Raw genomic sequence first — 26,200 nt, forward strand, 5'->3', positions numbered from 1 at the left:
ACTGTTCTCTTTCCCCATGCCTCCCACCTCTCTTTCTTGGGAAAATGAGAGAGGTGCTTTAGTAAAGAGGCAGAGGGAGTCACAGAGCCACTGGGGCTTTGCTCTGGGAAATGGAAATAAAAGCCAAGGATGGAGTCTAAGAAGAGGCATCTTTGATTTTCCTCTTTTAAAAATAGCTTTATTTACTTAAATATTTAAATTTCAGTTATTTCATTTATTTAGTCTGCGTGTGTGTGTGTGCGCGCGTGTACATGAACATACATGTCATAACCACCGTAGCTTTTTTTCTTTTTAATGAAAAGTTAGGAGTTCATTAAGATGAGATTTTAACAAAGTCTGCTCATCAATAGAGAGACAATTAGGAAGAACAGAACATATCCATGTGTGACTGTGGGCTTCTTGAGAGAAATGTCTGCTTATGGGTCTTAGCAATAGCTGTACACAGACACACACAGACATAACACACACACACACACACACACACACACACACACACACACACACACACACACACACACACCCTGGAGATTCTATCTGTGGGGTCTGAAGATGCCACGTTCTTGGGGCAGCTCTCTGCCAAGTGACCCCTTTTCCTTAGCCTACTGTTTCCTCCCCTCCCTCCTCATTTTTAGAGCAACCACCTGGGGGTGCCAGTTAGAATCTTTACTGACAGGTATGGCCTGATGCTGGCTGACCTATCAGCATTGATTGTCATGACCAATCAGAAAGGTCTTGGACTGGCCCTTTGTCATGACCAATCAGAAAGGTCTTGGACTGGCCCTTTGTCATGACCAATCAGAAAGGTCTTGGACTGGCCTGCGGTGAGACAGTGATAGCAGTGCTGAGGAGGGACAGCTTCTGGGGTCCAGGCTATGCTGTAGGATCCACGGTCACACTTTCCCATCGTCTCATACATTGTAGACTCCATGCCAGTGATACTGTCTCTCAACCGTGTATTTGTCTCCCCTCTGGCTTGAGCTCTCATTTCCCTCTCCCCATCCTCCTCCTCCAAGAATTCCTCTTCTTTGAAACTTGTTTTGCTTGGTCCTTGGAAACTTCTGTTTTGTTTCAACTTCAGCTGTGCATTTGGTAATGTTTGTCATTTATCTTTTATGTAAAGTTTAAAGCCCAAAAATGTGCTGGAAGCAGCCATTTCTGGTTTGTTTTCCTCTGTTTCATTTTTGAAATGTGGTGAAGTGTTGAGTCTTGCCTCAGGGCAATCATTGTGACAATCCTATAAATCTTACAGTCTAAAGTATCATTTTTACAGTCATAAAGACCGAAGGCCAAAGACATTTAAGAATGTTACTAACGGCACACACGATTCAAGTGGAGATGCCAGGGTCTGACTGAAGCATCTCTCCTCTCTGGCTCAGATACTACCACTGCGAACGAGGAACAAAAATTCTCCAGAGTTCTGAGAGGTAGTTCTGCAACCACAAGATCAGAGGGTAGAAAGGAGAGGGGACAAGCACTTGACAGCAGGCAGAGCCTCGAGGGCTGTGACAATGACCAATAGGTCTCTAAGGCTCTGTAAACCTTTGGGCCCTTTGACCCGGATGCTGCTACCACATGACCTCTGTGATCAGCTGGGAAAACGAGATGCAGAGTAGATACAGTGTTCAATGTTCATTGTCAACTTAGCAAAATCTGTAATCACCTGGATACAGAGGTCTGGGCAAGTCTAGGGAGCGATTATCCTGATGAGAATTACCAGAGGCAGGAAGACCTGTCTGTGGTGGGTGGCACTACTCCTAGGCTGGGATCCTGGAGTATATATGTAGAGAGAGAACCGAGCAGCAAGCACTCATTATCTGCTGCTTCCTGCCTGTGGATGGGCGAGACCAGCTGATTCAAGCTCACACTAGCTTGACCTCCTCATCATGATGAGCTGTACCGCCAACTGTGAGCCAAAAGAAACCCTTTCTCCCTTAAATTGCTTTTGTCAGAGTATTTTTTGCCACAGCAACGGGAAAAGAAACCAAGACAGTGGGCAAGAACAGCTGAGAAGTAGAGGCAGCCTTGACCCATGGGGAAGGGACTAAGGAAGATCCCATCGCTGCTATAAACCTGCCCTGCTTAGCCCCAGGTCTGTCGCGGTTTGACTGACACTGGAGTAAGCCCTCTGCTGCGTGGATTCACCTCTGTGGATCTCAGCAACCATCACTCATGCCCAGGGCCATAGTTCTAGGGCCCGGCACTGTGTCTAACACTGTGGCTAGTTCAGAGAAGAAGGGAGCTTTGAAACCTCTGAATGTTCTTTCCCTCTGCTTTCTGGCAGTGGGTCTAAAGCAACACTTACAGACTTCTGAAGATCTTAGGATCCCAGGACTCGGGAGTCCTACTTCCAGAGGATTTCTGAGGTGAGGGAGGCTGAAGACAGAAGCATCGAGGCTTAAAAGCACTCCTATCTCTACTGTCCTAATGGATCCCTACAAGTAACTAGAGAAGGATATAGTGAAAGCAATTAGAGAAATTAGTCTCTGGATTTGATAGTCGGATGAGAAAATGGTGTGTGTGTGTGTGTGATGTTATGTGGCTGCTGGTAATCACTGTAAAGAACAGCAGAGTGGGAGAGAGAAACAGGGACAAGCAGTGTGGTATGTGGGGAACAACACGTCTTTTTACGTGCATCCTGGGAAATTGACCTTTTCAGCCCTGTTTTGCAACTCAGGCTGCGATTCCTCCATCAATCCGCCAACAGTTTACAAGGATTGCTCTGCCCAGGCAGCTTAGAGGGTGATGATTTCTTTCCCAAAAGCTTCGGGCTAGGTGGACTAGAATTCTTTGGGCCATTGTTCTGTGCTTGTCTAACTAAAAGCTCAGTGGCTAGCTAGGGTCACCCATCCCCAGCAGCTCTGCAAAACACTGCATTATTGGGGGGGCGGGGTGGACACTGTTCAGATCCTCTCAGTGAGCCCCTTAGAGAGATATCCCTTCCTTCCTCTTTTCCCTCCACCGCTTAGTGGTGTTTCTTGGCCCTCCCTCGTGACAGGGCCTCCGCCCTGTTTTGGCTTCAGGGGCTATTTCATCACTCCACTGTTTATAGCCTTTGCAAGGAATCTGGGATGATTTAAATGAAGCCTGGCTGACACTAGCCTTCAGCAAACACCCCTCCCAAAGCAGCTTTGTCACACACACACACACACACACACACACACACACACACACACACACACTTGTCCCCCTGTTGACAACCCCTTAAATCGCCTCCCATTAGCAAATGGGAGTTAATAAAGACCACTGCTTTCCTGTTCTGCAAGGAATGGCCCTTGGAGGGGAAGGGACAGCTGCCTGCCCAGACCCCAGTCCTCTCTGGAGCAGCGGTTCCTGCGTGTTGGCCCTCTTCCCCGCGATGACATCTCAGCTCTGTAACTCATAGGCCTCCCCAGTGCCCAAAGTGGGGTTTCTCCTTTTCCCACTCTCCTGACTTCCTGCCGTCCACTGTAGAGTCCTGCCCTTGGGGACTCTGATTGGCCTATATCTGGAAGGTTTCGGCAGCTTGCCACGTTAGCCTCTCTCACTTTTAATGAGAACATAATCCAAAGCATTTGTGGGGCTCCCCTGAGCCAAGCCTTTTGTAAGTACAAACTCAGTGTATTTATGCCTCATTGGGCTTGTTCTAGTTGGAGGCCAGATGAACGTACAGATGCGGAGGCTGAGGAAAGCCTGGAGGAAGAGAGTTGGGACTGGTGAGGAGATGAATGGAAATTAGACGAAACCAGGACACACCCTGGTGCTGAGCCAGAGGTGCTCCCCTGGGGCAAGGGAAGAGTTTTCCTTTGGTCTCCCCATTTCCCCAGCTTTCTGGGGGCATGCTGGCTTAGTGTTGGGGCTATTAGCTCTCAGAAGAGGACTTAGATGTCACTGCTATCCCATTATAAAGACCCAAGGATAGCGGTGGCTCCTCAGTGCCCAGGAATCTGGAGCTAGAGCCCAGCGCACATCCAGCAGCTACAGACTTGCACATGAGAGCTGGGATGAGACCCTTCCACCCAGGCCTGCCGTCTGTTTACTCATCAGGCTTCTCGGGCACTGGGCACCGGTGTCACCTCCTTCAGGTCCATCTACCCTGGGCTCTTGTCAGCAAGATCCAAGGCTAGTGCTGCAGTAGGTATCAGTAAAGGTAGCTTGCGGGCTCTTGGTGAAGGCCTGAACAGGTCTCTGCTGTTTTGATCACGAGCTCGTCTCAACTCGAAAACAAATGAGGATTAAGCAGGAAAAATATGGTTTTAATCTGTTTTATTCTTGGTGTTCTCTACGGCCAAGGGAGTGTTGACACATGGGGTTCGCAAGAGCTTAAGGCAGCAGAGACATATGGTGGTGGGGGTGGGGGTGGAGTGGAGGTGGGGGTAAGGGTTTCAGGCTTGAACTGCTAGGAATGGAAGGTGAGGAGGAGCAGCCTGGAGAGTCAGCCCAGGGAGTTTAGCTGGGGCCTCCCTCCCTTCCACAGAGCTAGCGAGACACAGGATAAGACAGTCTCTTCTGAACACTGGAAGGATCCCTGCTTGGGAGAGGTGTGGCAGGGTGGAAGGGTTGGGGGCGAGGGGCATGAGGTTGAGTGACATTTAGGACTTTGGAGTTGCCCAAAGTTATGGTGAGCTCGCTGTAAAATGTAAAGGTTGCCAGGTTTCTGGAACAGCAAGGAGAACCTTGATCTCACAGGACAGAGGGACAGAGGAGGTGTCTTCAGTCAGGCTAATCCTCTAGGAAGAAGTCGCCTCCCACGGCAAGCACACGTGTGCTTTCTCCTTTCCCTCTTGCCGCTTTCAGTATCAGGAACAGGTTGGGCTGGGCTTGAAAGAGGACACTGGACTAGACTCCACATGTCTAGATCTAAAAACTTTTGTGGGGTCCCTCTGGAAGGACACCTAGGACAGCATGATGCCCGGGGAATCACAGAAGGGCAGATGTCTAAGGCTCTGGGAACCAGTCACAGCCTCCTTTGTCCCGAAATCCACAAGGGATCTGGACCAGGACCACAGAGGGCTTTTAGCTAGAGAAGATGTAGCCAGGTGCTGCTCCTTGTGGCCCACATTGCAGGCCACGTGCTGGGGGAAAAAAGGAAAACCACCAAACAGCCTCTAAAGGCCAGGGTTGCGAGCCAACCTCAGAAGGTTCTAGCAAACACTGCAGGTTGAAAGGGCCTCTGTTCTGCTGGTACCTGAGGGTGTAATCTCCAACTTCAAGGACAGAAAAAAAAAAAAGCCAGAAAGGAGGAATTCCTTGTTTTTAAGCTTCTGCTTGCAAGAGCCAGAGAGAACATTGCACCGATAGGTGCGTGTCTTGGCACCTGGTTGCAGTTGCTGCTGACTTTCTTGGGGTCGAACCTGGTTCAACTTTTCCCTTTGTGGGTAGAAAACAGCCTGGACATGCTAACCAGCTGCTAACTCAGCCACCAGCACCGACACCGGCTTTTTTTTTTTTTTTTCTTTCTGGTAGACCAGGAAACGTGTGGTTGATTCATCCTTTTTCCCCCCACCCTTGAGACCGCGTTCTTCCACAGAAGGGAGAGATTCGAGGAACTGAATAAAAGGTCTTTCTTTGGGCACTCCAAGGGACATATTTTGATGATTATCTTCAGCCAAATTCAGAGTGGATTTTCCAAGCAGCCAATTGGGATGGGGGAAAAAAAAATAAAGATCTGGAGAGCCTTCATAGGAGCCAATGGTATATTTAAAGTTTCAGGACAGCTATAGTTTAAGGTTGGGGAATGCTATAATTAAGGTCTCAGGGTTGTTTTTCATCAAAAGCCCTCCTGCTACTGCCCCTCTCCATGGCTTTGTGGGTTCCTCTGAGGCCTGGTGGGAATCTTCTGTCCACTTAGCTCCAAGGAAGCTAGGTCTGTCATTCAGATCTGTCAGCTCAGTGGGTTAGTGCTGAGAGCCTCCGGACTCCCACGGTTGATTCTCAACTCCTTTCCTTTGTGGTGTCCTCCCTTACCCTTGTTTGTGGCTGGTGTTTATGCCCCTTCTGTCTTCCCCCTCTGCGACCACTCGCTGTGTGCTTGGTGACTGTAGAAGCTGCGAGATCCTTCTTGCTTTATCCTAAGCCTCGTCTAAGCAATATACTGCCTTCTCTGTTGTTACCCCACTATTGGCATTTCGGGTCACACAGATAGTCACTGAAATCCTAACCCTAACCTAGCCTAACCTAACTCCAGCCCTCTTATAGCCCCAAATGTCTACCTCATTTCTAAGTAGTTCCTCAATGGTTGATATCACTTCTCTTTGAGAGAGAACTAGGGCTTTTCAACCCACGCTGCAGCCACCCCCTATTGCACCCACACTGGTCTCTTAGGTATAAGCAGCTTCTCCTCCACTCCTTGGAGCCCTGAGAATTTTGTGGGTCGGGAGAAATGGGAGCTGGCAGTCTGCTTCATTGTTGTTGTCTTTCTGGTCTATGAAATGCTACCATTTCCCACTTCTCAAGGTCCCTGCTGCCTTTCCCATGACACTCTCCATCTCAGAGGCTCTCTGTCTTGTGTGTAAGACAGTGGGGGTGGCCTCTGTGGACCAGGGACGCTGTGAATGCGGCAAGAAAGAGGTGAGTAGCACGAAGTATGGTCCAATGGAGATTAAGGGCAGCAGCCACTTTGGCCAGTTGTTTTCCTAGCCCGAAGCCAATCTCAGCTGTCATCCATTACCACATCCCAACCCCCATGCCCTCAGGACCAATTTCCAACTTCCAAGAAATCCTTTTTTACAAAGTGTGTCCACAGACCATGGTTCCAAAACATCCTTTGTGGGGAGGGGAAAAAGACAGGCATTTAAATGCATGTTTGGTTCTGTGTTTCTCGGGCTGACTTGACCTCAGAACTTCCGGCCAATCTGGAAAAACACACATTGGTTGATCCTATGGAACAGGCATTCAGAATGCTGTTCTGAGTAATAGCAGCACTGGACTGAGCTATTCCTTCATCTTCCCTTGCCATGTGTGTGAAGGCAGCACCATGTATGTGAAGGCAGCACCATGTATGTGAAGGCAGCAACCTGAGCTTGAAGCTTCTTCCTTAAAACCTGCAAGTCTCAAGCTCCATGTTGGCTGCAGCTAGTCCTGGCTGCTTTCTGGAGCACGGTTGCCATTTCTCCCACAAATGGTCTCCAGCCCCATGCTTTTCCCCACCTCCACCACATTAAACCAGTACACCAACCCACCACCCATCCCGAGCCCCAACCTCAGCTTTGGGCAGGCTTCGAGAGGTCTTAGCTCTCTCCTGGGCAGACTGCCTGTGCTCAGCCTGTTTCCTCAGCTATGTGCTAGACTTCCTCACCCCAGGATGCAGGCAGTCTTAAAGACCTACAACCCTGAACTCCAACTCCTGTTATCTCTCACTGGCCCCCTTAAGACATTTGGGTCTCATTCAAGCACAAGAGAACAGATGTGGGTAGAGACCCACGTACATTTAGAGTGTATCAGTGTTCAGTTAACCATATGCAAGTGAGTATCCTCACTGATGAAATGTCCCTTCTAGGAACTTTCCTAAGAGGATTAACTATTTAACTAGCAAAAATGCCTGGAGTTGATGCCACACATCATAACAAACCTGTGTGGAACTGTGGTGCCCTCAATATCCATGAATAAGATATTAAACTATTGTAAAGTTATACTATGAAACATTAAAAACCGTTAAAAATGTAGATTAATGTTTATTGCCTCAGGAAAACTTCTGCACGCTTTTGAAAAATTCTTTAGAAATGTTTTAAAGCTAAAGATTGAGCCCAGAGCTTTGCAAATGCCAAGCACAAGTTCTACGCTGGGTCTGCACCTTCCATTGCCTTTAGTTAATTTAACAAACTACATATAGGGCTCTTGAGATGGCTCCGTGGGTAAAGGTGCTTGCTGCCAATCCTGATAACCCGAGTTCAACCTCTGGATTCAGCATGATAAAAGGAAAGAACTAACTCCTAGAAGTTGCCCTCTGACCTCGGCATGTGAGCTGTGCTATGCATGCCGTAAAACGCACTGCCAACCCCGCCCCCCCCCCAAAAAAAATAAAGGATACAATGTAAAAATAATATCAAGGGAGAGTAGTTTCTTATCTTTGCTGGGGAAAGGTAGGTGTGTACATGTAAGAGGTTACGGGATCTGTCCAGCTCTGTCTTGCCATCTGTCCGCTCTCAGGTGTGGGATTTCATAAATGCTCTATTTTCCCCCTTTCTGAAGTATTTGAAAATTTGAAATAACAGCCCGGGCAAGCTTATGTGCAAATGTTACAGGTGCTTCTCCACACCTCTGACTGGGTCTCCCACTCTCTTCCTCCAGCCCCTTGTTCCTTCTCCTTCCCTTTGTCTTCTGTCCCTTTGTCTCTTCAGGCCCAACTTCATGCCTCACCCTAAGAACCTACTTCATTCCTCCTGAGACTCTCACACTTGAGGTCCCTGCACCTCTAGCCTCAGTCTCCCCCCTCGCCCCCCCTCACCCCCACAGCCCAGCTCCCTCACTGCCTACTAACCTTCTCAACTCTGATCACCACCAGCGCTATGGATCACGTGCTCCTCTTGCTTTCTATGCCTAGTCCTTTGCCTGCGTTCTAAACCATGCCTCTTGGGTCCGTCATAAGCTTCCCCCCCCCTCTTCCCCTCGTTCTAAGAGGATGAACCTATTGAGAGGTGTCAAACGTGCCTTATTTCTGATAAGCCCTTCAAGCTCTCCAAGGACAGTAGGATACATCCGGGCATGAGGCTGCCCTGGGGCATGCCACCGCCCCCTCCCCCTGCCCCCCCCCCACCCCAGCTTCTCAGCAAGTCCTCAGCTCTAGGCAAATCTCTCTACCCGCCAGCATACTTCCTGAAGGACCCATGGCTCAGACTCCCTGGAACTACTCCCAGCCTCTCCGGAGCCACCTGATCCAAGTCACCCCGCCCTTGACTCACAGCTGAAGCCCTTTCTGAACAAGTATTCCCTAGCTCTTTGGGTCTCCTACCGAGGCCACTGTCCGTGTCACCCCTTTGTTTTTCTCCACCATCAGTCCTGGCTATCCAGCTCTGTCCTTGGGTGTACACACTTCACATCTGCTGCACAGGTAGCAAAGCTGCTTCCCTTTCTGCTGCCAAGCCTCATCTCCTGATTAGCTGTCTGGAAGGGGTAGGGTGACATCCCGGAATAACCAGCTAGCTGTCCCACTTGAGTTCAGAGGGCAGCGAAGGCACTTTCCCCGAACTGTGAACAAAGGTCTGCAGTCTCCCATAGAGATGTTGACATTACTGGAAACACAGGCCAGGACCTTAGGGACCTGTATCTGGCACCATCATTCTTTGTCCATTTGGGAAGGTGCCCAGTGAGACCCTAGGAGTTCACATTCGAGGCGATGGAGCATCAAGAAACAAAACAAACAAACAAAAACAGACAAGAAGATACCATCACATACTCTCTCCTTGACACCTCTTTTGAACACTGGCCACTTGCAGCCTCTTTTATAATTACAGGGTTCACACCTTGTGCCCTAGCAAAAAGAAAAGCCCCTTGAGAGAAGGCGGCATCTAAACTGTTCTTTGTATCTTTCTTGGACACTAGGCTCAGGACTACAAGAACCCTGGCATCTTACATCTGGTCGATACATGTTCACTAAATAGAAGCACTTATTTTTTTTTTTAATCAACTTTCTGGGCTCAGTTCTGAGGATACCATGGTGTGACTCTTGATGAAAAAGGTCTGAGTCCAGTATGTGTTGTTAGCGCTCTTGAGTGCCAGGTAATGGACAGACAAAAATGCTTATGAAACCCCAATTTAAAAAATATATATATTTATTTATTTATTATGCATACAGTATTCTACCTGCATGTACACCCGCACACCAGAAGAGGGCACCAGATCTCATTATGGATGGTTGTGAGCCATCATGTGGTTACTGAGACTGGAACTCAGGACTTTTGGAAGAGCAGCCAGTGCTCTTAGCCTGTGAGCCATCTCTCCCGCCTGAAACCCCAAATTCTTAAACCTCTCTGGGGTATCATACAGGCTGCTTGAGGGGACTGAGGCTATGGGATGCCATGATAAAGCTAGCATGTGCCAGATTTGGATGACCTCAATACACACACATGCATGCATGAGGCACAACATAATTGAACGCAGGTGGAATGCATGCAAGATTTCAGTGCCCATCATGTCACTCCAGGTGCCAATTCTAACACCCAGACCAGCTGTGCATCCATGGAAACTGCCAAGCTGTCCACCAGGGCCCGCTGCAAAGCAACGTGTTTTTTCCTCTCTCACAAATTAGCTCTGAGATATGAGTCTTCTGACCTTAAAGTTACCCTGGATGGATAGCAGGGTAACAGCCCTTGATGGTTCGGAGCTGATCCAAGTTCTTGTAACCTCTGAGGATCCTGAATCGGTTGGTGGCTCTTTTCACCTTCATGCCATTAGCTCCTTGTTTTTGACCCTTGTCTGATTTTTGGGCCCAGAGTTCTGGGGCTGGAGAGTGCAGCCTGCTGCTTCATGAATGAACATATCCTTTTGCAAGGCAAGCTAAAGAGTGGCCTTCTCCATAATTCGAATGGTTTCTTGGTCTTGGGGCCAAAATCAAATGTCAAGCACAGGGCTGAGTTTTTGTTTCACTAATTTATTTTTATTTTATACATGTAGGCAAAATAGCCCACACGTAAGTCTGTGCACCATGTCTGTGCTTGGTGCATGCAGAGGCCAGAAGAGGCCATCATATCCCCTGGGACTGGAGTTACAGACCAGCTGTGAGACACCATGTGGGTGCCAGGACTCAAATCCCAGTACTTTGGAAGAGCTACTAGCATTTTAAATCACTGAACCACCTCTCCAGCTCCAGGGGCTGTGGGTTTTTTGTTTGTTTGTTTGTTTGTTTGTTTTGCCACCTTCTTTCCTCCTTGCCTGCCCTTGCTCTGTGTTCCAGGATCCTCTGTGTGTTTTTGGGAATGACTTGTTCCTTTTGTACTGGGGAATGGTAGAGCCTGGCTCTGGCCTGTCCGCATAGATAGGCCACTGACCACACCGTCTCTCAGGGACTGAGACACACGCCTGCTTTCTGCCACCCTCTGCCATATCACTTCTGTTCACCAAGTGGTCCTGGGGCCCACAGCTCCCTCCTGGTCCTCAGGGAACGAACACTCAGAAGGGAAAAGGGCCCAGAGATGGAAATGAGAGAAACAGGACTGGACAACATATCTGAGTAGCAAATTTGGCATCTCTGAAGTTCCAAGTTTCCACCTTTACAGCCAAACAGGCTGCTTCGGGAGGCTCCGACAGTGCTTTCCTGTCAAGCCCCTGTCACAGGTGGCTGTTAATGGTTCACAAGTCAGTGAAAAACTCTGAGGTAGGCTTGTCACCAAGAGGCTGGTGGCAGCTGTCTGATCCTAGGCTTATATGTGAGAGAGACCACGTGCCAGCTTACATAAAAAGGCATGGCTACCTGGGAGGCCTGGCTAGCCACCGTCAGGCAAGAGTTCACAAACACACACACACACACACACACACACACACACACACTCAGCAGAAACATCTTGGCTGCCAAGAAAGGTCCTGACACTGGGGTGCTCAACAGGTCTGTTTTCTGGCTTAAATACTATCCCCAGCAATGATCCCTCCCTCCGCAAAACATCACATCACTGTGTTTGCTTTGAGCAGGGGACTATGTTTTTTTTTTTTTTTTTTTTTTTTTTTGCCAGCATATGTAATTGGAAGATTGGTGGGGCCTTGGAGGAGCCAGAAAAACCAGCCTCCCTTGGGGAAGGGCCTCTTTGGAAAGTGAGCTACCACCATTCCCGATCTGAAGGGCATCATGCTTTTTCCACTCCGGTGAAGAAAAGCTTCACTCTGAAGATCCCAAAGACCAGCCATTTGCTGTTTTGGTCTCCCCTGCCCTTTCCATCCTACGTGGTAGGGTGCTGGGGAATAGAGGCATGCTGGGAGTCAATCATTTTCTCCCCTGGAGAAAAGGTCTGCACCCCTTGAGGTCCTGGAGTGTCACAGTAAATCACTGAGGGTTTCTAAAGAGCTATCTGAGGCCTGTGGGGGGCGGGGGCACATTATCCTGGAGTCTGAGGAGGCAGGATGAGAGCAAAGGGTGAACAGGCCGGGCCCACAATTGCTGCAGTTCTTTCCTGGGGACCTCCTAAGAAGTATTCATTGACACTAGCTCTTTCGTACTCAGCACAGGCTTTCAGCCCTACCTCTGCCTTTGTTTCTTTGTTTTATTTTGTTTTGGTTTTTGGAGACAGGTTTCTCTGAGTAGTCTTGGCTGTTCTAGACTTGCTTTGTAGACCAGGCTGCCCTCAAACTCACAAGAGAACCCACCTGCCTCTGCCTCCCTGAGTGCTGGGATCACAGGTGTGTGCGTCGCCTAGCCTGGCTGCCTTTGTGCGTGCGTGTGTGCGCGTGTGTGCGTGTGTGTGTCTGTGTGCATGTGCGCATGTGTGTGCGTGTCTGTGTGTATGTGTGTGTGTGTGTGCAATAGAAAATTGTCAAAAGCACTCTGAGAAGCGAGGCATCCTCGCATCCTCGGCAAGGTTCAGGGCAGCCTGTGGCCTTGTAGGCTCTAATGAGTAAGATGTGTCTGTCCTCAGAACTTTCAGAAAATGGCCTGTGCCCAGACTACAAATGGGAAGAGAGAGGGGATACATCCAGGGGATGCAGCAGCTGGGAGTGAGAGGGGGGCGGTTCCCATGGGCGAAGCTCCTCTTCATCTGCCAAGGGAACTCCCCAGGGCTGGTTTTAACTGCTTGGTTCAGTCTGGTCCTTCTTAGACCCCATGAAACCATCAGAAAGCATTGGCTGAAGGTGCCAGAGGAAGGGCATGCCTCTTTTCTGAACTGGAGGTCAGGGCCCTGGGCTTTAGACCCTTGGGCCAGCAATGAGTTGTAACAAGCTGCTATTTCATGGCACTAGCTACGAAATTCCTGGGGCTCGATGCAAAAAATGAAAGAGGGGGAGGGGGAGAATCCCCATTTAAAAAAACATTATGAGTCAGTGGCACCTTAAACCAAGTGTGGGTCCCATGGAGGTGCTGGACATGTGGCACATTCAGAGCCAACCCTACTCTCTGGGCCACCATTTACTCTACTCCACAATGCAGAGACTGAAACGGATGCACCAGAGATTTGTCTGGGATGCCCTTTCCTCACTGGAATACTGGAAAGACAAGCCACCAGTGCTTCAGTTGACACAGGCTTGACAGATGGGACCTGGCCTGTCACAAATGTACCTTCTCAGCAACACTGAGAATGTAGTTTTGGAGCCCTGAACATCATCCCAAAGGTCCTCTTAGGGAGAGAGAGGTGGTGATGGTCTCACTGTAGGAACCCAAGCATTCCCTGGGCTGCTAGAAGATTATCAAAAGGAGAGGGAGTGTGGTGTGCGGGGGCGGGGGGACACAAACCTCAGGACTCCTCCAAAGCCTGCTTCTGGAAAGGAGCTCTCCAGGACCCAGGAGGGGCAGCCAGGCATTAAGAAGGGTTTTTACTTCCGTTCCAAGTCTCTCTGGCTCTTAGGGCTTGTTTGGTTGCTCTGTCCCCAGGTCAGAGGTCAGGGAGGGTCAAACAGGGTTCAGATGTCAGAAAGGCCAGGACTCAGTTGGGGCTCTGACTGGCACTATTGTCCTCAGGGGAAGGGTTGGTGGGAGAGAGCTGCTTAAACCTGGGTGGAGTCTGCAGGAGCCTCTGGGATGGAACTTCAGCTTGGTTCTATACCTTGGTTCTACACCAAGCATCTCCCTGCGCTCACTGGGTCACCGGATCAGAATCCTCTCTGGACTTTAAATTTGTTTTGAGTGGTGAGCAATGGCGGTGAGGGCAGCATTGCAAGGGCCATGTGTGATGGTTCACTCTTCTTCTCTTCTCTTTCTTGGTACTTTAGGGCTTTTCTTGTCCCCCTCCCTCCCTGCCCCCACGCCACCCTTCAGGAATAGTAAAAAAGACAGGGACCCCATCCTGGAATATCTTCCCCGGCTCTGGGGACTCTCAGAACTCCCGCAGCCCAGGTGCCAGGGTGCCCCTGCCCGTGTCTGGGAGGAAAGATGGGTGATCTCTATGCTTCTAGAGAGTCTGCTTACCTTTCATGGTCCCTTCTGCGTCGGCCTCTGCAGGGCCCCCGCGGTGCTCGAGTAGCCTTGGGTGGAGCGGGAAGCTGGGGTCCTCCCCAGGCACCGACCGCCGCCCCTAGGAGCGGCCCGCGGGTCTGGGGCTCGCGTGGGCACACATGCGGCTCTGTGCCTTTGCTCAGGCGGGGTGGCGGGAGGGGAATCCAGGAGCTCACAGGCTGGGGCCGCCGAGCTGCCAGCCGGAGCCGGGCGAGCTGTGCTGCCCCGCGCCCGCAGTTCTGGCCTCGCGTGCATCCCTCTCTCCGCCTCCCGCCCTCCCTTGTCGTCACCGCTTGGGCCCTGGCCCAGATCAACTTCCTTGATACTTTCAAAACTGCCGCTGCTGCCGGGTCCCTTTGTGCCTGTGGTGTGCGACGATGAGTGCGCGGGAGGATTCGCCACCCCAGGGGGGATAGCAAGGCTACCATTATGGTGGGCGGGGGCCGGGACCCTAGATTTCAGCCCCGCACAATTCCGTTGCCTGTCTATAAAGTAGAGGGGCCAAAAGGAGCAAAAATTCCTGGGCACCAGCCTTCTGTCAACTGTCGGTTTTGCTTCGGTCTGTGTTCTCTACACCCGCACACCCCTGCACTGCAAGCCTCCTCTTCCTCTTAGGGCCTTAGTCTTGGTTGACTGTAGTTGACACTTTCTTGTTTGCTATGGTTCTGCCACACCAAGCTCAGCAACATTGAACTAGCCTGCAAGGGAGAACCCGCTACTTAACACTCTCAAATCCTGCTACATGTGGCTGAGCCACTGGTATAAAAGACACTAGAGGGTTGACTCTTGTCCTATTCCCCCCCTTCCTACCGTGTGTCATTTTGCATTAAAGTGAGCATACCTTAACCATACATTCAGCAGTCACCTACCAACTTGCAGACCCTGGCCTAAGTTCTGGGGGGATGTGAGGAACACACCACCTGTCAGTAAGGACCGGAAGGCAGCAATTAAACTACAGCACAGAGATCAGCTGGGTATTATGACAGCAAAGAGCAGGAACTCCTGAGTGTGGTCAGCCTAGCCCAGCTGTCTTCTTGTGGCTGACGAATGGAGACTGGAGATGGCAACAACTAGATTCTTATTTAAACTTGATCTTGCAAATGAAGATCTTGTTTGTATGAAGATGCTCTGTCCAGTTTGAATGGCCCTCAGGTGTTTATAATACTGTTTTGTAATCTTCATATTGTAAGAATATAATAAAGTTAAATAACCACAGGGGGAAAAAAAGATTAACCCATAAAGGAAGGCAATTGGTGGGGGAGAGCTGGAGCCTGGGCAGCCACCACCTGGGCTTCCCTGACACAGACTTGGGAGAAGTGGTGTTATGTAAATGGCGTCCTGGCCCAACACTTTCTGGATATTTCTGTCAGCTTACTACCTCACTCTCATTCGGAGAGGGTGGGGGCTCTATTTCTATGTCTAATATCATGTACCCTGTTGCAGGTTTTGTTTTTTTGTTGTTGTTTTTTTTGTTTTGTTTTTTTGTTTTTTTTTACTGCCCAGAGCTCACAACCTCCCCTAACACTCTAATGGCAAACAGTCCTGCTGCCTACCCCTGCCCCTGCGTGCCCTCCTCATTTAAGGATGGAACAAAGCACTGAGGATCCAGGATATATATATATAGAGAGAGACAACTGCTATTCAGCCAGCAGACCAGAGAGAACAAAGCCCAGTTAGCTGCATTCCACTTAGTCTCGCCCTGAGACATCTATAGTTTGCAGAAGTGTCCCCCAACTATGTCAGCAGAAACTCAGGATACCTGGAAGGAGGGCAGCCAGGACTCTAAGTCTCCCACATGATACTGGGTTTCTGAGAGCCATGGCCTGCATCAGGGGACTTCTTTGGAAGTGCCAAGTAGACATTCAGGTTCATAGATGGAGGCTTCAGCTCGGTGGTCGCCTGTTCGTTGACTCGTCTGACCCCTGTATTAGTTACTTTCCTTGTTGCTGTGGTGAAACAGTGACAAAGCAGCTTAAAGGAAAAGGGGTTTATTTGGGCTCCTGGGTAGGCTTAGCTACAGTATATTTAGCTTGCTAGTAAATGGGATTGGTGGGACTTGAACCTGGGCAGTTAAACTCAATACTTATTAAAGTACAGTGAAAAGTGCTTAGATATCTGTGAACAGAATGGAGCTCTTCAATTTGTCCATGTTTTCTGTAGGGGGGGGGGCTCATCCTTGTGTGCGGGTGTAGGTATCTCTCCCAGGGCCTTTCTGGCTGTTGTTCTGATCACACAAGGACATCCATCAGTCATCCGTGCTGAGAGCTGATGCTTCTGGTTGCAGATGGACCCTGGGGGAGCACAGAAGGGCACGGGCCAGCTCCAAGGGTGCGGAAGGTATTTCATTCCTTCCGCAGAAGGTATTCTAGGCAAAGGGCCTTGGGGGAGAACTCCTCTTTATGGAGTGAGGACGAGGGCCCACAGCTGGAGCCTGGAGATATGTGTGGTTTAGAGTGACAAAAAGAGGAGACCCTGCAGGAGCAGAGCCTTGCCACAAAGCAAGAGGGAGCACATGGGTCTGATAGAGTCCACGCCAGCCTTTGGGTGACCGCTTTCATCTGCAAGTCCAGGCACTTTCTATCCACAACCAGACAGGTGGTCCTGGGTCGACTGAAGCGCCTCCCACTGAAGGATGAGGCTACAAGGCCATTGGGTGAGGGCGAAAGCTTGGAGGTGAGAGCAGAGACATGGGTTACAATAGCTAGAGAGGGGCGGAGAGACTACTGGGTACCATCTTCACCTCCAACTGTGGCAGGCAGTGGATGGCCACACACACAGGCCACACCCTTGTTGAAAGTCAAAGGAAGGGCCGTGGTGGTGCACCCCTTTGATCTCAGAACTTGGGAGGCAGAAGCAGGATCACTGTGAGTTTGAGGCCAGCCGGTCTACAAAGCAAATTCAGGACAGCCAAGATAGTACAGAGAAACCCTATCTCAAACAAACAAACAAACAAACAAACAAAGTCAAAGGAAATAGCCAAAAGCAAAAGTCCTTTCCAGGGAGAAACACAACCACTGACGGTTGATGTACTACAGGTTTATAAAGATGCAGAGACCAGTGTTCCTGACAAATGTTGCCAAACCCCTGCTTTCAAGTCTTCCATGAAGTTCCACAGACACTGGCTCTCCTTTACTTGAGGCAAAAGCCTTTCCTCACTTTTACTGTCTTAATGTTGGGAGTTAGTCAGGTGCTATGTAATCTAATGGTAAATACTGCCCCTCCCCCCAAATATGGTTGAAGTCAAGACCAGTACACCCTCACTTACACTGGTCTTTGTTGTGAAAACTTTGCTGTGCCTAATTTAAAGTTAATTGGTTAATAAAATAGCTAGAAGCCTATAACTGGGTAGGAGAGAAGCAGGGGGAGCTGAGGTTCCTGGGGCTTGGGGTCAGAGAGGGACCCTGAGACCAGAAGGAGAGGGCAGAAGCAGAAGATGTAGCAGGAGAAGACGGAAGCCGCCAGGGGGCAGTACGGACCATGAGCACGTGGTCATGAGGGCTGACCTGATGGACCGGAAGCAGCCCAGTCGACAACAACTGTGGCAAGTAACTTGAGGTGTGTAGCTAGGAAATAGCGAACTAACTGAGAGGGTTGACACCTGTCCAGTTATGGTGCCTTAAAGCTTTTATAAAACCAAAAGGTCTATGTCTTGATTATTTGGGAACTAGCTGGGACAGAGAAACCCTCTGGAGTCCAATATCCCCTACCACAGCATCTTAGTTTGGGCTCTATCGCTGTGAAGAGACACCACGACCACGGCAACTCTTATAAAAAGAAACTTTGAACCAGGGCTGGCTTACAGTTTCAGAGGTTTAGTCCGTTATTTTCATGGTAGGAAGCATGGCAGACATGGTGCTGGAGGAGGAGCCTAGCATCTGCTGGCAGCAAGGAGGAGACTGTGTGCCACACACTGGATGTAGCTTGAGCATAGGAGACCTCAAAGCCCGCCCCCACAGTGACATACTTCCTCCAACAAGGCCACACCTACTCTAACAAGGCCACACCTCCTAACAGTGCCAGTCCCCATGGGCCAAGCATTCAAACATTCGCATCTGTGGGGGCATTCCTAGTCAAACCACGACATCTTGCAAGCTTCCCTGTTCCTCCTCTGCCTCTGTTTACCACCTCCCCAGTGCTCGCCCTTCTCTTACATACTTCCCACCTTGAACTGAGGGCTGAAGCCTCTGGGAGCATTTCCGCTTTTGCTGGTACCTGACAAGGAAGTCTCAATGCTCAGAAGTCTCTCCCTTCTTCCTGATTACCAAACAGAGCAGCGTTTCCACACCCATAGGCTCTTCAGCCTTGTACAATGAACACTGTCGATGGATGCTACTCAGAGTTCTACAGAACCAATAGAACACACATCTAGCTGACTCCCTTTATGCTTAGGGAATTGGTCCCCAGGCCCTCAATGGATGCCTAAAATCATAAACCGTGCAAACCACAGATATACCCTGTTTGTTCCTATATATAGATCTATGATAAAGTTTAGCTCATACGTTAGACATAATAAAAGACTAACAAGTACAATAAGATGAAATAATTAAAAAGATACTGTGGAGCAGGACGAGGTGGTGCACGCCTTTAATCCCAGCACTTGGGAGGCAGAGGCAGGTAGATCACTATGAGTTCAAGGCCAGTCTGGTCTACAAAGCGAGTCCAGGACAGCACACAGAGAAACCCTGTCTCAACAAAACAAAACAAAACACAAACAAAGAAAACATACTGTGTTTAAAGTTATGTAAGTATGGTCAGTTTCATTCAAGATATCTGATTGCATTGTATGTACAGTAATGAATATGTAAAATACACACCTAAGAGTGTCAAAATGTTATAATGATCACTTGTCTGTCGGCTAACTAAAATAAAATAATAACAACAATAGTTTAAGCTTCTTGCAGACATGTTACACACCCAAACAAGGAAAGAGAATTTAAAATAGTGACTATCCCCAAAATAAAGTATAAATTGAATGCAATTTTTATATTGTATATACTCTTTCAACTGGGAAATGCCATTTTTAAATTCATGTAGATTATTTCATATGCAAGAACAAAAAAAGGAAAATCTATGTGATTAAAACAGTGTATTCTAAACAAAAACAAAAAACAAAAACCCAAACCAAACAACAACAAACCGATCAGATGAATAGACTAGGAGATTCTAATATAGATCTAAGTTTGTTTGAGAAACTTTAGATATATAGAAATGACACATTAACTTGGCATGGATAGGGTACTGCGATAGTTAATCCTGGCTGTCAACTTGATGAGATATAGATTTGTGTGGTAGGCAGGTGACCGGGTTTGCTTGTAGGGAATTTTCTTCACTAGGTCTCTGCAGTATAAAGATCTGCCCACTGTGGGTAGCATCACTCCCTAGGCTGGATCCTCGACTACATAAAAATAAGAAACCGAGGCCTCCTCCCCAGTGGCATGGACACAGGAGGGCCTGGGAGAGGCCACGGCTGACCAACTCAGCTACCACCCAGCCCAGATCCAGGGCTTTGAGTTGGCCCCACCCCGACATCTATTCCATCTCTAAGCTGTTGGAGCATGTGAAGGATGCAGTCAGTCCTATGGAACCGTAGCTGGAGGATCTCCATGATTCTTGGGCTACAGCAGGATATCCATGAGGAGTCCCAGTGAGGGTCCATTATTGGTTGTGTGGCAGAAGCCAGAGACCTGGAACCAGACCAATGACTTACTGCAATGAACATTTGCATGTAAAGCTGTTTGGGCAAAAGGGTGTGTGACATGCTGCAACTCTTGATGCTACCGCAGTGAGCAAATATGTGACGGACAGGCAGGGAAAGACAAGACGGAGGAGCAGAGCAGTGTGTGCGTGACTTGACAGTAGTGACGGGTGTGAGAGAAGGTTGTGGTTGATTAAGGGGCAGATCGTTTGTGTTACCCAGTAGGGTCATCAGGATGGTGTGTACCACAGCCTGGAGCTTGGACAGACAGGAAGCCCAGAGACTAAAGAAAAAGACTTGCATACATATTTGAGGAAGCCTCCAAAACCAAAGGGGAAGAAGAACAAATAAAGGTCAGCTTGCTAGAAAGGGGCTTGTAGATACGACTCTGGGGTTAAGAGCTCTTGCTGCCCTTCCAGATGATTCAAGTGTGGATCCCAACACTGATGCTGAGCAGCTCACAACCACCTAGGACTCCAGCGCCACGGCACCTGACATCCTCTTCCACATCTGTAATTATATGACACACACACAAACACGTACAGACAAGTAAATACAAATTTAAAATAACTTTTAAAAGAAAGATAACAGAACACACAAAGGATTACTTTGTTTACTTAAAAACTCCCTCCCTCCCCCCCCACCCCCCCGACAGGCTTTTTCTGTGTAGCCATTGCTGTCCTGGACTCACTTTGTAAACCAGGCTGGCTTTGAACTCACAGAGATCCGCCTGCCTCTGCCTCCCCAAATGTTGGGATTACAGAGGTATGCCATCACACCCGGCTTAAAAAACTCTTATAATTAATGGAACACCACAAATGACACACAATGTGGGTAGCTAACACTTGAAATCAGCAAATATACAAAGAGTAAGACAGATAATCTCTCTCTGTCTCTCTGTCTTTGTCTGTTTCTCTGTTTCTGTCTCTCTAGGCACAACTACACTTCGTAGAAGATGTTAGTTTTCAGCTCACCAAATTGGCACATCCAAAGGACAGCATCTATCATGCTGGTCATGTGGGAAGGGACAGTCTTAGAAAAGCTAAAGTCCCAGAAACTCTTGAGGGAAAGTCAGCAGACAATACATCTGAGCATTAAGAATGAGCCCTCTAGAGTTGGCCAGGTTCTTGCTGTCCAAGCATCAAGACCAGAGTTTGAATGCCCAGAACATACAACTGCACATGGTCATGCCCATCTGAGATCCCATGTTCCCTAGCCAAGGGCATACTGTCCACAGCAGGGAACAAGACAGCCTGGCCCAAACAAGGTAGTAACTAAGGACTGACACCCAAGGTTGTTCTCTAACCTCCGCTCAGGTGCCATGGCACACATACAACAACTCACACACACACATCTGCGAATATGTGCACACACTTCACACAGAGACCAACAAACAAAAAAGAATGAGCAACAAGGGCATCAAGAAACTCCAAGACACATGAAATGTCATGACTTGTGACATTGCTTAGACCTTTCAGGGTCACATATCAGGTATTTACCTTCTGATTCATAACAGTAGCAAAATTACAGCTATGATGTAGCAATGAGACTAAGTGCATGCTTGGGGGGGGGTCACCACAACATGAGGAACTGTAGTGAATGGTCACAGCATTAGGAAAGCTGAGAACCACTGCCTTCGACATGCAAACTTGGATTAAGAAGATGACTGAGTAAGACACATTTAGCTTTACCAGGGGTTGCTGTGCAGCCTCGCAGAAGCATAGGTTAGGTCTTCCTACGTGTTGACTCAGAGTGATCTTCTTTCATTAGGTGGAAGAAAGCAAGTTGCATATGAGGCAATACATATATTTATTGTTATCTTATGTGTATGACTGTCTGCATGTATGTATATGTATCATATGTGTGCAGTGCCCAAGAAGGCCAGAAGAGGGAGTTGGATTGCCTGGAACTGGAGTTACAGGCCGTGAGCCACCATGACCTCTGTAAAAGCAGCAAGTTCTTGCGATTAACTGATGCACCATCTCTCCAGTGCCCTTAATATTAATTTCTAAAAGGAATAGAGAAAGGACAGCAATCCATTTTCACTTATATATTTGTTTATAAGCACACACTCTACATGTCAATATATGCCTATAAATAAAAGCCCACTACTTTAGAGAGAAGCTGACAATAAGACTGATAAAGAAAGGGAGATTGCTTACTGAGTATGCTTGATCTTGTCCTTTAAATCTTTGAGGGAAGGTAGAGCCAGCAACGTCTGCATCTTCGTGTCTTCTGAGCCTGCCCCATGGATCGCCTTACATCAGTATAGGGAGCACAATACTGTATAACATTACACAAGGATGACCAGAGACTGGGCCCCTTGAATTACAAACATGTTTGCTACTGTCCCACCTGGTCACCTAACCAGGTGCCCTGTTTTAGTCTAAAAGCCACACACACTGGCAAAATGGAGCATGTTTGGGGTAGGCACAGAGAGAATGAGGTGTTTGGCACCTTGTGTGAGAAGGAACATAGGTAAGGTCAGACACCATCTGAGTCTTCAGATGTTTGAAGAGTTGGCTTGTGGAAGGGCACGTGTCACACATTGCCTTAGAAATAAGACATAGGGGGCAGTTGTATGGGGAAGACTGCAGGGCTTCCTTCGGCCAGAGTGAGTAAAATTGGGCTAGAGGTCTTCCGGAGTCTCCTCCTCCCATGTTCTCTGTAGAGAGAACAGTACCACACTCTAGCTATGACATGGAGAAGCATAAACCAGCAATTTTCAAATTGTGTTTCCAAACTGTGGCTGCACGTATGTGTGTATAAACAGTGTTTTAATGAATATATTAATATGAACTACATACATATTACTATAAATATATTACGTATATGTTACATATGTATTCAAATGCTGTGGCAGATGGACTCAACCTCTGAGGGTGAGGACTCAACTATTGGTATTTTTAAAATAATTTAATTAATTTTTTCTCAAAGACAGGAAGTTGAGGCTGGCCTCAAGCTTGCTCTGTAGCTGAAAATGACCCTCTTGCCTTTGCCTCCTGAGAGCTGGGGTTCCAGGCATGTGGGTCTAGGAATTGTACCAGGATCCTCAAGTATGCTAGGCAAGCCTTCCCCGACTGAGCTGGGTCTCTAGTTCTCATTGGCCATTTTTAGAGATAGCAAGTAATTCCATTGGCTAGCCATTGATTGGCTCCATAGGAAGGCACAGATGTGGATAATTGGGTCTAGGTGATTGTAGAACAAAAGCTTGATTTGAGGTAAATCTGTGGGTCAATTTTTTTTAAAAAGGCTCATTAACTTAACATTTGGAGATAAAAGCTGGGGACTGAGAACGTATGAAGCGAAATACAGACAGCGTAGCCTGCCCGCAGAAAGAGGAAAGGTAAAGTCTGTTTAAGGAAAATTTCTCTATTTCCAGGTGGGTGATATAAACAATTCTGGAATGACTAGCCATGGCCTCTTCTCCTGGAAAATCCCAGATGGGAAGATGAGAAGGACCAACTGATGAGATGTTTCTAGACCTCAGGGATGCCCAGAAAAGATGCTGAGGGAACTTCTTCCCCAACCCTTGGCAGATGCAACTATTTACAGTTTTATTACCCATGACGTTGTCACATGATGGCATCACATGATGACAACATGGTGACTGACTTAAGGTACCCTTAAATAGCTACTGCCCAAAGAGTGATTCTTCTGGTGGGTCCTGGGACTCTGATCATGCCCGTGTCTACTTTGTTTTGTTGGTAACTGAAGCTGCCTGGTTGCATGCTGACCTACGATAGTCTGTGCCCATGACCTCCAAAAGGGAGGAGCTGCCCAAAAAAGAAACATTACAAGGACACCAGTGCCAGGGCTGTGGGATGTATAGGAAGGGCACCAGGCAGAAAATCAGATATAAGACATTTGGGCAGCCAGAGATGCTGAGCAAAGCTTAAAGAGAAAAACAGATTGCCACAAAGCCCTTTACTTATTCCAGCACTCTCCCCCATTACCCCAGAGGAAAGAGACCAAGCTGAAGCCCTCAGTTACAGCTGTGCACCAGCACAATGGGAAAGTGGTGAGAGACAGAACCCCAGCTGACAAGCGGATGACTCTGTGAATCAGGCCATGACTCAGCATCTAGCTCAATGCTAACAGGAGTACTTAAGGCAGGAAGTGGGTGGTCCTGTTTGGCTCTGAGTGGTTGGATTACCCCTGGCACTGGCAGAGCTGGGTTTTGGTGGTTCAAGAGTGGCAAATCTTGAAGGTCAAAGCCTGGAAGGGTCTGCAGATAACCATAAGCATGGAGCTTCCAAGCCCAGGCCTCTGAGGGAAGCAGACAGAGTTGCCTTCAACCATCAGATGGCCTTTGCGAGATATACGTAGGATTTCTTTATGTGCTTGTGAGGACAGAACTGGGCTCAGGGCCAGCCCTTACAGGAGCTAGGGAGCTTCAGCAAAGGTGCCTTTCCTAAAGGACTAATTGCTTGCAAGGGAGGTAACCAGTTCCCAGGTCAGAGGCATCCAAAATAGAGGCAGGAGAGCACCTGTTGGGGATGCTGAGACACAAGTAACAAAAGGATCTTGTGTGAGGCTCAGACCAGTAGTCTTCTGCAATTTTCCTAGAATACTGAAAATCCAGGCTTGGTGAGATGAAGCAGTTGGTAAAATACGAGCGTGAGAATCTGAGTTGGATCCCAGGTACATGTATAAAAAAAATGGCCCATACTTATAAGCCCAGGCTGTGAGGTAGAGCCAGGATCCTAGGGCTTGCTGGCTAGCTAGCGAGTTCCATGCCGGTGAGAGATCCTGCCTAAAGTACAAACAGTTGGATGGCACCTGACAAGCTGACAAGCGACTCCTGAGGTTGTCCTGTGGTCTGGCACACGCACATGTATGCATTGGCACATGCATGCACATCCATACACACACACACACACACACACACACACACACACACACACACACACGGACGCACACACAGATCGTTCAAGTGGTGCATTTAAGATTTATGCCGGTTTCCTCAAAGCTGAACTGCTAGGCCTCGTGTATTTGGAAAACTGGAGATAAGTGGCTACTTGTAATCCCTACGGGGGAGGGAGGAAACTCCTTATCATCCCCTCCCCATGTCTCCTCTTAGGCTGATGAAGGCAGATTTCCTTGCCTGACCGCAAAAGGACAGTTCTTACAGACATTGCTGTTGTAGTCTGTGCCCACGACCTCCAGCAGGGAGGGAGCTGCCCAACAAAGAAACGTTACAAGGACACCAGTGTCCATGGAATATGTAGCTGTTACTGGTAATTCTTTTTTTTTTTTTTTTTTTTTTTTTTCTGTTCTTTATAAAGAAAACAAAGAGAAGTTTCTGGGAGAGAAATATTCCTCCTGTTGACTCTGTTTTTCTGGTTCATTGTCTTCCTGAACTTGGCCTTGAGTCAGGTTAGGCTAAAGAGGGCCTTAGAGAGGACACATTTCAGATTATGCTCCTCAGACGGAAGAAACGAAGGCCGGAGGGCAGAGTGGTTCTTCCAAAGGCCCTGGGTGCCTCAGGGCACAGCTGGGACTGTAGCCAGCTTTAGCCCACTTCTACCCAAGCCTAGACATTTCCTGTAGACTGCCTTCTGGGAAAGGATCAGGCTCACTACAGCCTCTGGGCCTTGTGCAAGTGGAAATCTGGCCTCCTGTTCCTTTATAGATATGAAGGGAAGCACAGCCCCTGACCACACATCTCTCCTTCAAGCCTTTTCTCTTTCTTTTAGATGATTTCCAGAGCCTGCCTCCCAAACTGTGTTACTTGCACAGGCTCCTCACCAGCTTGAGAGGAATATCAGGCTCTTGTCCTGTCTCTCCACATGCGAATGTTCCGGGCTCAGAGGAGGAAGCTTGGCTTCTCCCCCAAGGAGTAGCAACCTGGTAGCGTCTTTCAGACGGCTCCTCCTTTCCAGAAATGTCTGAAATAGATGTTCCTGCTCTCAGCACCTCTCAGCACCTCTGGACACAGACCCAGCTACTGAGTCAGCAGGGCTCTGGGGAGAACTTCTGTGATAGGCTTCTTGTTCAGAACCCTATGCGGATGCCAAGTCTGAGGCAAAGTAGTTTTTGTTTAAAATTTTTTATTAGTATATATTAATTATACATAATAATTAAATAGTGACATTTGCATACACACACACATATATAATGCATTTTGTTCTTATCCACCCCTCCATTAACCTTCTTGTCCTCTTCCCTCTCCCCTAATCTTCTCTCTCTCTCTCTCTCTCTCTCTCTCTCTCTCTCTCTCTCCCTCTCTCCCTTTCTCTTCTTGCTCTCTCACGCATTTCACCAGAGTTACTTATAGGAGCATGGATTGAAGGGTTATTTACAGGAACATGGACACTTTACCAGTGGCTATACCATTGAAGAACTGTGCGATAGTGTACTTGAAAATAGGTGTGAGATTCCTAGGTCGAGTGAAGGCCACCCTGCTTGACTGGGTCCCAAGTGCATGGGAACAACGCTTGAACTCTATGCGTCTC

This window comes from Acomys russatus, chromosome 18, assembly GCF_903995435.1.
Source record: "Acomys russatus chromosome 18, mAcoRus1.1, whole genome shotgun sequence".
NCBI classification, from domain to species: Eukaryota; Metazoa; Chordata; class Mammalia; order Rodentia; family Muridae; genus Acomys; species Acomys russatus.